We start from the raw sequence: 14,204 nt of genomic DNA, 5'->3' as shown, positions 1-14,204 counted from the left end.
CAAAATTTTAGGAGGCCTGAACTATTATAACACGCAGTGCTCATCCGGACAGACTGAGTGTGCATATGCTCCATTCCATATTGGAACATTCACTGCCTATTTTGTGTTTCAAAAAATGGGCATAGTGCAATCTAATTTCTAGACCCAAGGGTAATCTTCAAGTGAAGCAGAGTTAAACTGGAAAGCGGGGTGGGGTTGATGGGGGGTAGAAGAGATTGGCGGGGGGCCAGCGGGAGTGGTGCTAATTAGATCAGGACTTGCAAATAGAATTCAATTCCCATTTTAAAACTTATACATTCTGTTTCTATAATAATTAATATCAAACTTTGATTAAGTATCATTATATTAAATAGCAAAACTTGTAGCATTTGGCAGGTAGAGGAGAGTTGGTTGGGACTTTGGAGCTTTTCTGCAATGCAAACTAAAGAGGCTGCAAGACACAAAGTTGAGCAGCCGCCCTGTAATTGCAGTGTGACAAGTTTACATTTCTGGTTATAAATTTGGGGATAGGAATTTAGAATGGAAAAAGTGACAGGTTGTGTGTGCAGGTATTTTAAATATATTATTAATATATATTATAGATATAAATTAATATATTGTTTTAAAGATTAAAATGGAGCCTATTTGTTTCCTTAATATTTGCACTGGCGACAGCTGTAGTTTGTTTGGGCTGAAGCCCAGATAATCTTTAATTGGGCCATTCAAATTCTTTGTTTTCTTCATTCTTGGGATGATGGTGAACTTTTTACTCTTTGTTGTACATTGTGCATCATACATTCTTCTCCATGTGCTGTGTACTTTGTGTACTGCGCACCTGTTGATTGTTTGACCCTCGTAAACATCGTAAAACGATGTTTGGATGGCGGGTTTTCAGGCCGTATTGTCCCAAACCTGCCACACTAATTATGCGTTCCTGGGAAACACGCCGTTTCCATGGTGGGCGGGCTCTTATTCGCCTGCCCGCCATCAACATGCCGCTTTATCATGCTGGGCGCCATATTTAAAGTCCAGCCACACATCTCAGTGCTCCTAGCCCACGACTATTACAGGGAAGATGTCCATGAAAGGCAAAAAGACTGCAGCCCCCAGGTTTAGTGACGCATCACTGAAATGCCATTTGGATGCTGTGGAGGCCCACCAGGATGTCCTCTACCCCCGCTCTGGCCATAGGACGGGCAATGGCATCACCAATCCAGCAAGGCAGGCAGTGGCAGTGGTGGTCAGTGCCAATGCTGCACAGAAGAAGTTGGCCATCCAATGCAGGTAGAGGATGAATGATCTCATCCATGTAGCCAGGGTAAGGCACTGCCATCTCAAAGGACATCACCGCCCATTCTCACACACATACCCTCACACATCCGCCTGGCCTCATCTCCCCTGAACACTGCCTCCCCCTCCCTTACCATCTTGTAGCCACTTGCACAGATCAACATCTGCTCCCACACACACCCTGGGATACCCTCCTTCCCCAATACAGCCCTCGTCCTGCAGCCTCTTCCTTTGCCTGAGACTATGTCTCCCCTTTCCCCAAGCAAACCCTAGCCCTGCAGCCATTGTAAAGCCACCCAAATATGGTTTATCTTATAGGTAGCGACCTACACGTGAGTCCCCCTAAGAGTGATATGGTGCTGTATGTGAAGCCTGGCGCTGATGACTGTGAGTGCCGACCGAAGCAAGGTAGGCAAACAAACCTTGAAGTCCCAAGTGATGTGCAGCCTGCCAGGTGCACGTCACTTATATGCTGTTGTGAAACATGTGGACGTGTTTTCCCACTGACGTGGAGGGACAATCCAGTGGGAGGGCATGAATCCAGTGGGCTGGCCTTATAGTGATATGCTAATGTATTACAATCAAGTTCCCGACATCCAATGGTGAGAAATGTGGCCTGCCATCAGCAGGCTGAGCAGGTGATTGCAGTCTGGCTTCATGCCATTGTAAAACTGACCGTGCCATATTGTCTGCTCATGCCACCGAACACACCTGACGCTGGTGGGCATGGAAAATCCTGGCCTGTGTGTTTTCCACCCTTTGCACTTTGTTGTTTGTCTTATGTTCTATGCTGTACACTCTGTGCCTTGTGCTCTTTGTTGTGTATTATGTGAGCCCTCAGCACTTTTCATTGTGCACTTTAATCTTTACTTGATTTTTTCCTGTACCCTAGGGTAGTGTTCGACCCATTCAGTTGGACATGTAAGTAGAAGTGATATTGACTTATACAACAATTTCAATAGAGTGTGGCTAAAGAACAGCATGAATGGAAAAATACATCAGGAACATGGGATTGTTGAGTGACAAGCAACTCAAAAAGTGAAACATTCTTTGATTTATCAATGAGGACATACTTATGTTAGGTTAAAGAAGACAGAACACACGTTTATTTTGCATCTTTCTAGTCCTCAAGAGATCTCAAAGCATTTTATAACCAAGGACCTTTTGATGTGAAGTCAATATTGTTATGAAGGCATTCAGATGAGGCACGATAAGGTCCCGCAAATGGCAATGAGAAAAGTGACCAGTTAATCAGTCTGGCAGTGTAGATTGAGGTGAGTAGTCTTTCAGTTCATTGAATCTGTTCTGCCATTCTATTAGATCATGGCTGATCTGTATCTTAACTCCACCTTGGTTCTATAACCATTAACATTACTGTCTACGAAAAATTCATCAAGCTCTCATTTGAAATATGCCACAGGATATTATCTCCACCTCAGACCTAGACTTTACATCTGAAAGATATTGCTTTCAATAGCGTGGTATTCCATGAGTACTGAAGTAAATTATCAGCCTAGATTGTGTGCTCAAATATGAGACCTGAACCATGACCTTCCTAAATTAGAGGCAGGAGTATCAACAGTGTGCAATGGGCATGTTTCCATCACAACTTCAGCCACTACCCCACTTGGGCCTAACGCCCATCAACTGAGGTGTTTTGGCAAGTTTTGCTACATTAAAGGTATTGCATAATTGCAAGTGACATACCAATCTTTTAGTCTGGCCTCACAAATTGCAGGCAGCCAATACGGTGCCAGGGTGCCTGATTCTCTGATAGGCAATTTGGGGCAAAGAATTGAGGTTTTGCTATCAGCATGTACAGCTTTGTTTTGTTTTTGAAATTTCCTTATTAAAGGTCCCTTATCACAATTTTCAGCTTTGGTTGTGTCCTCTCACACTTGGTCATCGAAACTGGATGCAGGGAAGTCCTGGACATCAGACTCTTCATGTCAACCCCATGTTCTTTGATTACTGTTCTGACGATAGCTGACCACAGAAACACCATGATGCACATCGATGACGTTTATCCAGGAAAGAGTCATGCTGCCTCCATTACACAGATGCCCACATTACTTTAGGTGAAGAAATGTGAGTACATGCTTTGTTGGAAAACAGAGCTGTGCCCTGTATCCATGGCTGATGATCCCACTGAGATATCCCTCACAGTAGAGAATTGTGTTATGATGATTGTCTCAGAATTTGTTTCTGCTCTGCCACCTCCACCTTCAAAAATAATTTGCATGTGCAGTTTTGACACAATGAAAAAGTATACATAAAAAGAATGGCTGTGCATCATGCTTCAAATCGTGCTTGGCAAAGTTATTTAGATTTATCACATGGTTAGAATAATCACTAAATCTCATGCCATTGTCATAGCCCATTCCCGTTTTCATATATTCACAATGTGCAATAATGTGAAATTCATTAATCTGACATTTAACCTCAGACTGAAAATAAAATTGATTGTAGTTGAAACACTATTATCCTAACAACATGAAGAGGAAAGGTATTGATTCTCTAATCATGCAGAATTCTAACCAGGATTAATCACTAATTTGATCAGACAAACCAATCAAAACTCATTAAATGGAACTCAAAATAGAATGAACTGGGTCAGGATGAAGGAGTAAATCAGGGAGAGAAGAGGGTAAAGCACCTAATTAAAGGATGAAATTTCTACTTTTCATTCATTCACTCACTGATCAACTTACTACATGGCAATGTATTACGAATGTGAGATCACTTCAACATCACTCTTGCAAAGGTTATTATTGATTTAAGAAAGGTAAGATTTTATCATTTGGTACTTATGGTAACAGTTTTAGGAAATAGAAAAGATATATGATGACAGCTGTGTGAAAAGTATGAAAACATCATTGTTTGTTGCTGTGTGCTTTAATATAAGGTTAGGTTGCTTTGGAAAATTTTGTTCTCAAAATTCATACCACACTGAAGACTTTCTACTGGATCCAGTGTCAACATTGAACATCCCCAGCTCAGGTATAGCAACAGCTAGATGCATAGTAAGGCTCATTACACACAATCACAATACCTGTACACACTCCTAGGTCAGGCATAGCGTAGGTTAAATGTAGAGAGAAATTTTTGTTAGAATGGTTTAAATTACAATCTCAGAAGAGAAGCCATAGTGGTCATACCTATATCCTTTCTAACTGATGTACTAATGGATCTCTATCTGTAGGATTCTTGCCTCTGGTGTTGAACTTTTGTTATTATGGTATGTTTGGTTTTAATTGTTTACTGTAGTTTGAAATGTCAATAAATTAACAGTGTTGTAATGTATGTCATCTTTACAATCTGGCCTTTTCTCCAATATTTGATCTCAAATTGGGAGTGAAATGTCAGTTCTGTTTAGCAATCTGAGTCCACTATGAACTGGCTCTTGCATCCTTGTTAATGATGTGTAAGGGTTCCAGGTTAAACAGTTAACTTCCAATCACAGTGTATCATTCATTGGGCAATGTGTGTGATAGCTGCCAAATTCATGCATCACTTTTGAAGATGAAATATAACATGTTGCCAAATTAAAACTATAGGCTAAAGCTGATTTCTGGCAAGATCCTGGGATGTTGGAAAAGTGCTAATGTAACACCTGTATTGAAGAAAGGATGGAGACAGAAAGCAGGTTAGGTGGGTTAAGTGAGTTGGCAAAGACATGGCAGATGGAGTATAACTTGGGAACATGTGAACTTGTCCATTTTGGCAGGAAGAATAGAATAATAAATATTATTTATTAGCAAATAATATGCTAATGAAAAGCAGTGCATTATTTGAATGGAGAGAGAGACTGTAAAACTCTTCTGTACAGAGGGATTTGGGTATCCTGGTGCATGATGCACAAAAAGTTGGTATGCAAGTGCAGCAAGTAATTATGAAGGCAACTGGAATGTTGGTATTTATTGCAAGGGGAATCAAGTACCACAGAACCACTGAATTGTTACAGTGCAGAAGGAGGCCATTCAGCCCATTGTGTCTGCACTGGCTCTCCAAATGAGCAATTCATCTAGTGACATTCCCCCATCATCCTCCCGTAACTCTGCACATTTTTCCTTTTCAGATACTAGCCTAATTCCCTTTTGAATGTTGATTGAAACTGCCTCCACCATACTTCCAGGCAGTGCATTCCAGACCCCAGCACTCGCTGTATGAAAATGTTTTCTCTCATGTCCCTTTTGCATCTTTTACTAATTACGTTAAATCTGTGCTCTCTCATTCTCAATCCTTTCATGAGTGGGGATGGTTTCTCCCTATCTACTCTGTCCAGATCCCTCACGATTTTGAATATCACTATCAAATCTCCTCTTAGCCTTCTCTTCTCCAAGGAAAACAGTCCCAGCTTCTCCAATCTATCTTCATAACTGAAGGTCCTCATCCCTGGAACCATTCTCATGAATCTTTTCTTCACTTTCTCCAAAGCCTTCATATATTTCTGAAAGTGTGGCATCCAGTACTGGATGCAATACTCCAGCTGAGGCTGAAATAGTCTCCGGAATTTTCTAGCCTTTCATGCTGGTGGGATCGCCCAGTCCCACCGGTGTGAATGGAGATTTCAATGGCTCGTCGGCCCCATCTCAGGGGAATCTACTGTAGTGGTGCTGGAAAATTCCAGCCACTGTCTTATACAAGTTCAACATAACCTCCTTGCTTTTGTGCTCTTTGCCCCTCTTAATAAAGCTTAGCATGCTGTATGCTTTAGTAACCGTGCTTCCAACCTGTCCTGCCACCTTCAATGACTTATGCACATTTACACCCAGGTCTGCTCCTGCACACGCTTTAGAATTGTGTCCTTTATTTTATGTTGTCTCTCCATGTTCTTCCTTCCAAAATGAATCACTTCACATTGAACTTTATCTGCCATCTGTCCACCCCTTCCACCAGCTTGTCTATGTCTTTTTGAATTTCTACACTGGTCGGAGTTTTCCAGTCCCCCGCGATCAAGCATGTAACATTTTCAATTCTCCAGTCTTCTGGAACCACTCCTGAGTCTAAGGAAGACTGAAGAAAATATGGCCAGTGCCTCCACAATTTCCATTCTCACTTCCCTCAGTACCCATGGATGCATCTCACCTGGTCCTGGTGCTTTATGATCTTTAAGCACAGACAGCCTATCTAATAGCTCCTCCTTATCAATTTTAAATCCTTCTAGTGTATTAATTACTCCTCGTTCACCATGGCCTGGGTAGCATTTTCTTCCTTAGTAAAGACAGATGCAAAGTATTCATTTAGTACCTCAGCTATGTCCCTTGCCTCCATGCATAAATCCCGTTTTTGGTCCTAAATCTGCTCTGTTCCTCCTTTTACCATCCTTTTACAGTTTATATGCTTGTAGAAGACTTTGGGATTCCTTTTCATAGTAACTGCCAGTCTCTTTTCATTCTCTCTCTTTGCTTCTCTTATTTGTTTTTTTCACTTCCCCTCATTGTATTATCCTCCTGACATCTGTCATAAGCATACTTCTTCCTCATCCTCATCTCTATCTCTTTTGTCATCCAGGCATTACAGACAGGAGGGGGCGGGGGGGTTAATTTAAACAGCACTAATTTCTTCCCTCACCACCCACCCATAAACAGAAAGGTGTTTTTGATTTGCTTCCACCTTTATAAGCAGTGGTGTATTTCCCAACCCCTCAGTTTTGGTGTGAGCCAATTTCTATTGATAACCCCACTCAAAAGGTTAGTTTGTTTTCATACACTCAAAACACAGGTGGAGGGACACAATGTTGCCTCCTTTGCATTCATACAGCAAAAGAGTGATAGAGAAAAGAAAGATTTACGCTGCAGAGACCACAGAAAAAAGAAATATCGTTTCACATGGGTTCCAGAGTCCAGAATCAAATTCCAGTGAGGTATTCCTTCATGGAGGTCGGCGGGGTGAAAACCAATGCTGTATAATTCGCTTTTCTGCTAGTGTTGACTTCATATGATGAGATAGGCACACAGAGATGAATCAGCTTCGTAGGTAGTGGTACAGAATTTCCTGCAGAAGCAGTTTGGATGGGGCAGTCATCCAACTTGGGCAGAGCTCCTTTTCTGTGAGGCTGCATGTAGGGTGGTAAACAGCAGAATGACTTTGCAGTTCCACAAGATAATGTTACTGGTTCCACAATCCAGAGGTCCCTGTCACATGACTCCCACCTCTCCACATTGTCATTGACATGGGATGTGTATCCCTTGTCTGGGTCCCCAAGATTGTTGAATGTCTCAACCATTAACAGGGGCCCTTTTTCTTAGCAGTTGGGCAGACTCCTGTTGGTCAGCCTGGGTTATGAAATGCAGAAGGCCTTTGTAAAGCTCTCTTTGAATTTGGTCTGTGCAGCCCGCAGGGAGCTTGTTAGTGGCTCTTCAGGGACAACGAGGTGTGAGTTTCTCGGATACTTCCAGGTAGCTCCTTTTGTTCAGGGTCACAGTTAGGTATAGATTCAGCCATTTTAGGTCTTTGTTCAGTTTGAAATTTTTAGAGATAGCAATGACTATATCTCTATATATTTTATAAGAAAACTATACAGGGCGAGGTCTTAATCCCTCACACTGTGAGCTCTGGATTTGTTTACCCTACCTTTTCTTTTCAATGGAACATACCTTCACTGTGCCTGAACTATCTCTTCTTTAAAGGTAGCCCATTGTTCAGCTACCATTTTTCTGCCAACCTTTGATTCCAATTTGTTCAGCCCAAATCCATTCTTATCCCATTGAAGTTGGCTTTCCCCTAATTAATTATTCTTACTCTAGATTGTTCTTTGTCTTTTTCCATTGCCAACCTAAACCTTAGTTTAGACAGATATTTAAGGAGATATTCAATTCCTCCCGAGTAAAATATATTCCAAAGAGGAAGAAAGATGGTAAGAGGGGGAAAAGCATCCATGGCTAAGCAAGGAAGTTAAAGATAACATAAAGGCAAAAACTAAGGCATACCAAATTGCAAAGGTCAGTGGCAAGCTGGATGATTGGGAAACTTTTAAAGATCGACAAAGGGTTACTAAAAAAATAATAAAAAGAGCAAAGGTAAATTATGAAAGAAAACTAACGCAAAATATAAAAACTGATAACAAAAGCTTCTACAAATATATAAAAGGAGAGAGTAGCTAAAGTGAATGTTGGTCCCTTGGAGGATGAGACTGGGGAGTTAATAGTGGGGAACGGAGAAATGGCAGAGATGCTTAATCAATATTTTGCCTCAGTTTTCACGGTGGAGTACACTAGTACCACCCCAATAGTAGCGCAGAGCGTATAGAGAAGGAGGAACTTAGAGCAATCACCATCACTAGAGAAAAAGTACTGAGCAAACTATTGGGATTAAAGGGTGACAAGTCCCCAGGACCTGATGGCCTACATCCCAGGGTCTTAAAGGAAGTGGACAGTGGAGATAGTGGATGCATTGGTAATAATATTCCAAAATTCCCTGGATTCTGGAAATGTTCCAGTGGATTGGAAAAATGCTAATATAACACCCTTATTCAAAAAGGGGGGGGAGCAGAAAGTAGGAAACTATAGGACAATTAGTTTAACATCTGTCATTGGGAAATTGTTGGAATCCATTATTAAGGAAGTAGTAATGGGGCATTTGGAAAATCAAAATGCAATCCATCAGAGTCAGCACGGTTTTATGAAGAGTAAATCATGTTTGACTAATTTGCTAGAGTTCTTTGAAGATGTGACAAGTAAAGTGGATAATGGGGATCCTGTAGATGTAGTATATCTGGACTTCCAGAAGGCCTTTGATAAGGTGCCGCACAAAGATTAATACACAAGATAAGATCACACGGAGTTAGGGGTAATATATTAGCTTGGATAGAGGATTGGCTAACCAACAGAAAGCAAAGAGTCGGGAGAAATGGGTCTTTTTCTGGATGGCAAGCTGTAACTAGTGGGGTGCCACAGGGTTCGGTCCTTGGGCCCCAACTATTTACAATCTATATTAATGACTTGGATTCAGGGATAGAAGGTACTATAGCTAAATTTGCAGATGACACCAAAATAGGTGGGAAAGTAAGTTGTAATGAAGAAATAAGAAATTTACAAATGGATATGAACAGGTTAAGTGAATGGCCCCAAATTTGGCAGATGGAGTTTAACGTGGATAAGTGTGAGGTTATCCATTTTGGTCGGAAGAATAAAAAGGCGACTTATTATTTAAATGGAGAGAAACTTCAGAATGCTTCAGTGCAGAGGGATCTGGATGTCCTCGTGCATGAATCACTGAAAGCTAGTTTGCAGGTACAGCAGGTAATAAGGAAGGCAAATGGAATTTTGGCATTTATTGCTAAAGGAATAGGGTATCAAAATAGGGAAGTGTTGTTGCAACTGTACAAGGCATTGGTGAGGCCGCACCTGGAGTACTGTGCACAGTTTTGGTCCCCTTACTTGAGGAAGAATGTAATTGCACCAGAGGCGGTTCAGAGGAGGTTCACTAGATTGATTCCAGAGATGCGGGGTTTGTCTTATGAGGAGAGATTGAACAGTTTAGGCCTATACTCGCTAGAGTTTAGAAGGATGAGAGGAGATCTAATTGAGGTATATAAGATGCTAAAGGGGATAGACAAAGTAGTAGATGTGGAGCAGATGTTTCCCCTTGTGGGACATTCTAGAACGAAAGGCCATAGTTTTAGGCTAAGGGGTGGTAGATTTAAATCAAAGATGAGGAAGAATTACTTTTCTCAAAGGGTCGTGAATCTGTGGAATTCACTACCTCACAGTGCAGTGGATGCCAGGACGCCGAATAAATTTAAGGAAGAGATAGACAGATTTTTAATTAGTAATGGGTTGAAAGGTTACGGGGAGAGGGCGGGAAATTGGAGTTGAGGCCGAAATGAGATCAGCCATGATCGTATTGAATGCTTGAGGGGCTGAATTGCCTACTGCTCCTAGTTCTTATGTTCTTATAATACAATGATGGCTGTTGCCTACATGTTCTCCAATAAAAGAAGGGAAGCGTTGCTGCAGATAGACTGCCTCTGGAGAACTGTGGGCAGAATTATCTGTGTGATGTGTGTGGGGAGGGGGCGGGTCCCACACATCAGCGCATTAAGTGATGTTGGGCAAGCGTCACCGTGCGCCATCGTGATATTTCGCTGGGCGGACAGGCGATTAAGTTCGACACGCGCCTGCCATTACATAACGGGCTAGTTAAGGCCCTTAATTTGTCAATCAACGGTGATTTTCAAGCACCCGTGTGATCTTCAGTTCGGCGCACAGGTGCAATGGGCAGGTGGGCAAGAGGCTTTTCTATGAACCTCATCCACGCACGGGATAAGAGGTCTCAATCTGCTTTGTGGAGTATTTATTAGAGAAAGTATTTTAAACTTGCTTGTGTGATCTGTAGTAGTTCAGAACGAATTCCAGCAGCTTTTTGTGTACTTTGAACCTTTGGGTCAGCACTCTGGAGTCAGGAACTGTTATCGGGCCTGCAGCTTTCCTGCAGGGCCAAGAGGTAGTCCAAGGTGGAAGGGGCTGTAGTAGGCGCCAGTATTCTGCTGCCAGGGTATACAGGCGGCGAAGCAGCTACCTCAATAAGACTGAGGCGCAGTGCCGAAGGAGGCCCCGACTGTCAAGGGAGACAGTCAACTACATCTGTCAGATGATTGGCCCTGAGATCTCCCCTAACTGTGTGGGTGGACACCCCATGCCAGTGGCACTGAAGGTCACAGTTGTCCTCAACTTCTATGCCTCTGGCTCCTTCCAGGGCTCGGTGGGTGATCTTTGTGGTGTCTCCCAATCAGCTGTCCACACTTGTATCAAGCAGGTTACAGACGCTCTGTTCAGATGGGCATTGACCCCCATCCTCTACCGCTGGGACCAGGCAAGCCAGACACAGTGAGCCAGAGGCTTCGCGGCCATTGCTGGCTTCCCCCGCGTCCAGGGTGCAATAGACTGTACACATGTGGCCATCAAGGTGCCAGCAGGTGAGCCCGGTGCCTTTACCAACAGGAAGGGCTTCCACTCCATGAACGTGCAGATAGTGTGTGATCACAGGATGCAGATTCTACAAGTCTGTGCATGGTACCCAGGCAGCTCCCACGACACCTACATCCTCGAACACTCCCAGGTGCCGGGGCTCTTCAGTGCTCCAGCCTGGCTGGATGGATGGCTGCTGGGTGACAAGGGCTATCCCCTCAGAAGGTGGCTCATGACGCCTCTCCGCCGTCCAAGAACAGAAGCTGAGCAACGGTACATTAGGAGCCAGGGCACCACAAGGGCTGTGGTGGAGAGAACCATCGGTCTTCTCAAGATGCGCTTTCGATGCCTGGACCGCTCAGGGGGCGCACTCCAGTACCCCCCAGATCATGTGTCAGTGATTGATAGTGGTTGCACACTGTGCTCTCCACAATCTGGCGCTGGAAAGGGGGGACGTAGTGAGCAATGAAGATGTTGATGCAGTGGATGCGGCTGCACACGATGAGTCCAGCACTGATTCTGAGGATGAGGAAGCACAGGGGAATGCTGAGGGGCTAAACGCTGACCTGGGACTACACCAAGGAGGCAAGGACAGCGGGAGGCTTTAATCCAATGAGCCTTCAGCTAGTTCCACATAAATGGATCAGCAGGACCAGCCTTGCCTGGTGCTTCCATACTCGGCACCTATGTGTTAAATCTGCCAGGTCCTCAGCAGGAACTAAGGGCTTTGGACATAAACTAGAATGTCCAAACCAACACTCATGACATTTATCTTAAACATACACATGCAGAACAAAGGAGCCACCCTCAGCCATGGTAACACATCTAATTTTAATTTTAAACATCAGATATTCTCACAAATCCAAAACAAGACGTTAAGCAAGCAGAAAAAAATGATAAGGTCCTAATCCCGGGCCAACACATAAACACCAATGAGAAATCCGTGGTGTGCCGAGGGTGCCTTATGCTTTTGTTTACGGGTGCTACATCTTGGTGCCGCCCCACCGCTTGGAGTGGCTTGTGAGACAGCCTGCTGACTCCGCTGTCCTGTTGGCCTCGATGACCTTGGCGGTCTTCCTCTGGCCCGTGAAGCCTGTGCTGGGCCTGCCAGGTCCACAGCTCGTGTCCACAGCATCGTCGCAGCCTCACCCGATGAAGCAGTCACTGGGAGAGGGGCGGAGCAGCAGGTGCCCTCATCCGGAGCGACGTGTGAGGAGCCCGCAGATACGACAGGCAACTGCTCCGCCAACGTGAGGTCATCCCGGACCTCCCTGCTCACCGTGGATGGATGGGCAATGAGCTGGGAAGCTTGAAGCCTGCACCATCTCCCATATTGGCACTGACCAGCCGTGTCACTGGCGCTGTGAGGGCTTGCAGGTCTGAGTGTAAGCCCAGGAGAACCTGATTGGTCTCCTGGAGGTGTCTTTCCACAAGAGTCGCCACTCTCTCCATGGAGGAAGCATGACGCTCTGAAATGAGGCTCGTGGCATCATGCACCGCATGGACTCCTCCACCACAGACACCAAGTGAAGCACAGCCTCATGTATCACTCCCGGATGCTCCCGCACACCCGGCCGCATTTCCTGCAGCTGCTGCCTTGCGGACAACTCCAGAGGCAGATCATCATCACCGACTGAGCATGTGCCTGGTGCCCTGCAGTCCTCCGGCTGCTGGCGCCGTCGGCACTCTCTGTCTCTGCCAGCTCCTCCAGCGATTGTGAAGTGCCCTCTCCACTACGCCCCGGGACACTAGATGATGTTGCAATGCCCACCAAGGTGCTAATATCTGCGCTGGTGCCTGCCTCGCAGAAATGGTGTGATGCAGGTGACACTTGAGAGCCCTCAGGTGTGAGAGGGGGCATCTGCAATTCCTCCTGGTGGCCATGCTCTGATGATGCTGCAATTAACAACAAAGACAGTGGATCAGTTAGTGTGTACACAGTGACACACTTCATCCCTTTTCCTGGCTCATTATGCGCTCATCCTTCCAGAACTAATGGACACGAACATTGATGGGGTGGCAAATAGTGAGGAGGATACCCTTACATTACAGGCAGATATAGACAGGCTGGTCAGATGGCCCAAGGAATGCCAAATGGAATGAAATATGGATAAGTGTGAGTTCATGCACTTGGGCAGGACAAACAAGGCACGGGAATACACGATGAATGGGAGGACTGTAGAAAGTAAGGAGGATCAGAGGGATCTTGCTGTGCATGTCGACAGGCCTCTTAAGGTAGCGGGACAGGTACATAAGGTATTTAAGAAGGTAAATGCCATACTTGCCTTTATTAGCCGAAGAATAGAATATAGAAACAGGGAGGTAATGTTCCAAGTGCAGAAAATGCTTCCTAGGCCACAGCTATAGTTCTGCGCGCAGTTGTGAAATGTGCTTCACGGGAGGGATGTGATTGGAGTGGAGAGAGCGCAGAGGTCATTGACCAGGATGCTGGCCGGCCTGGAGAGTTTGACTTATGAGGACAGATGGCATAGACGGGGGTTATTTCCCCTGGAGCAGAGGAGATTGAGGGGTGACATGATCAAGGTGTATAAACTTATGAGGGGCATAGATAGGGTCGACAAAAGGAACTTTTCCCCTTGGCGGAGGGATGAGTAACCAGGTGGCATAGATTTAAGGTAAGGGGCATGAGGTTGATAGGCGACGTGATGAGCAACTTTTGCACACAGTGTGTTGGGAATGTGCAACGCACTATCTGAAAGGGTGGTAGATGCAGAAACTCTCCTAACATGTAATAAGTATTTGGATGTGCAGTTGCGATGCCATGGCATACAAGGCCATGGGCATAGTGCTGGGAAATGGGATTCGGAGACTTAGGAAGGCGCTTTACGCACGCATCTTCGAAGGGCTGAAGGACCTTTTTCTATGATCCACATCCCTGACTCCATCACTCTATGACTGAGCAATGTTGCAGCAATAACAAATCAATCAATCATCAGTGCTATGGATGTTGGGAGGACATAGCGGATCTCACTGATGGCCTCAAATACCTGGCCGTACCACCCC

The 14,204-nt window shown here is 44.7% G+C and overlaps 1 protein-coding gene across 1 annotated transcript in view; it reads left to right on the top strand.

Annotated features, from left to right (window-relative positions):
* The first annotated feature begins 3,944 nt into the window (after positions 1 to 3,944).
* LOC144696636 (sodium- and chloride-dependent GABA transporter 1-like) overlaps positions 3,945 to 14,204 on the top strand; it is a 78,139-nt gene continuing 67,879 nt past the window's right edge. The window contains exon 1 of the mRNA XM_078568175.1: positions 3,945 to 4,054. The gene's annotated coding sequence lies outside the window, so the exon portion shown is untranslated. The remainder of the gene's footprint in view (positions 4,055 to 14,204) is intronic.

This window comes from Cetorhinus maximus, chromosome 22 (genome assembly GCF_964194155.1).
Source record: "Cetorhinus maximus chromosome 22, sCetMax3.hap1.1, whole genome shotgun sequence".
Classification (NCBI taxonomy): Eukaryota; Metazoa; Chordata; class Chondrichthyes; order Lamniformes; family Cetorhinidae; genus Cetorhinus; species Cetorhinus maximus.
The sequence above is the reverse complement of the archived record's forward strand: the minus strand, read 5'-3'. Positions and strand labels throughout refer to the sequence as shown.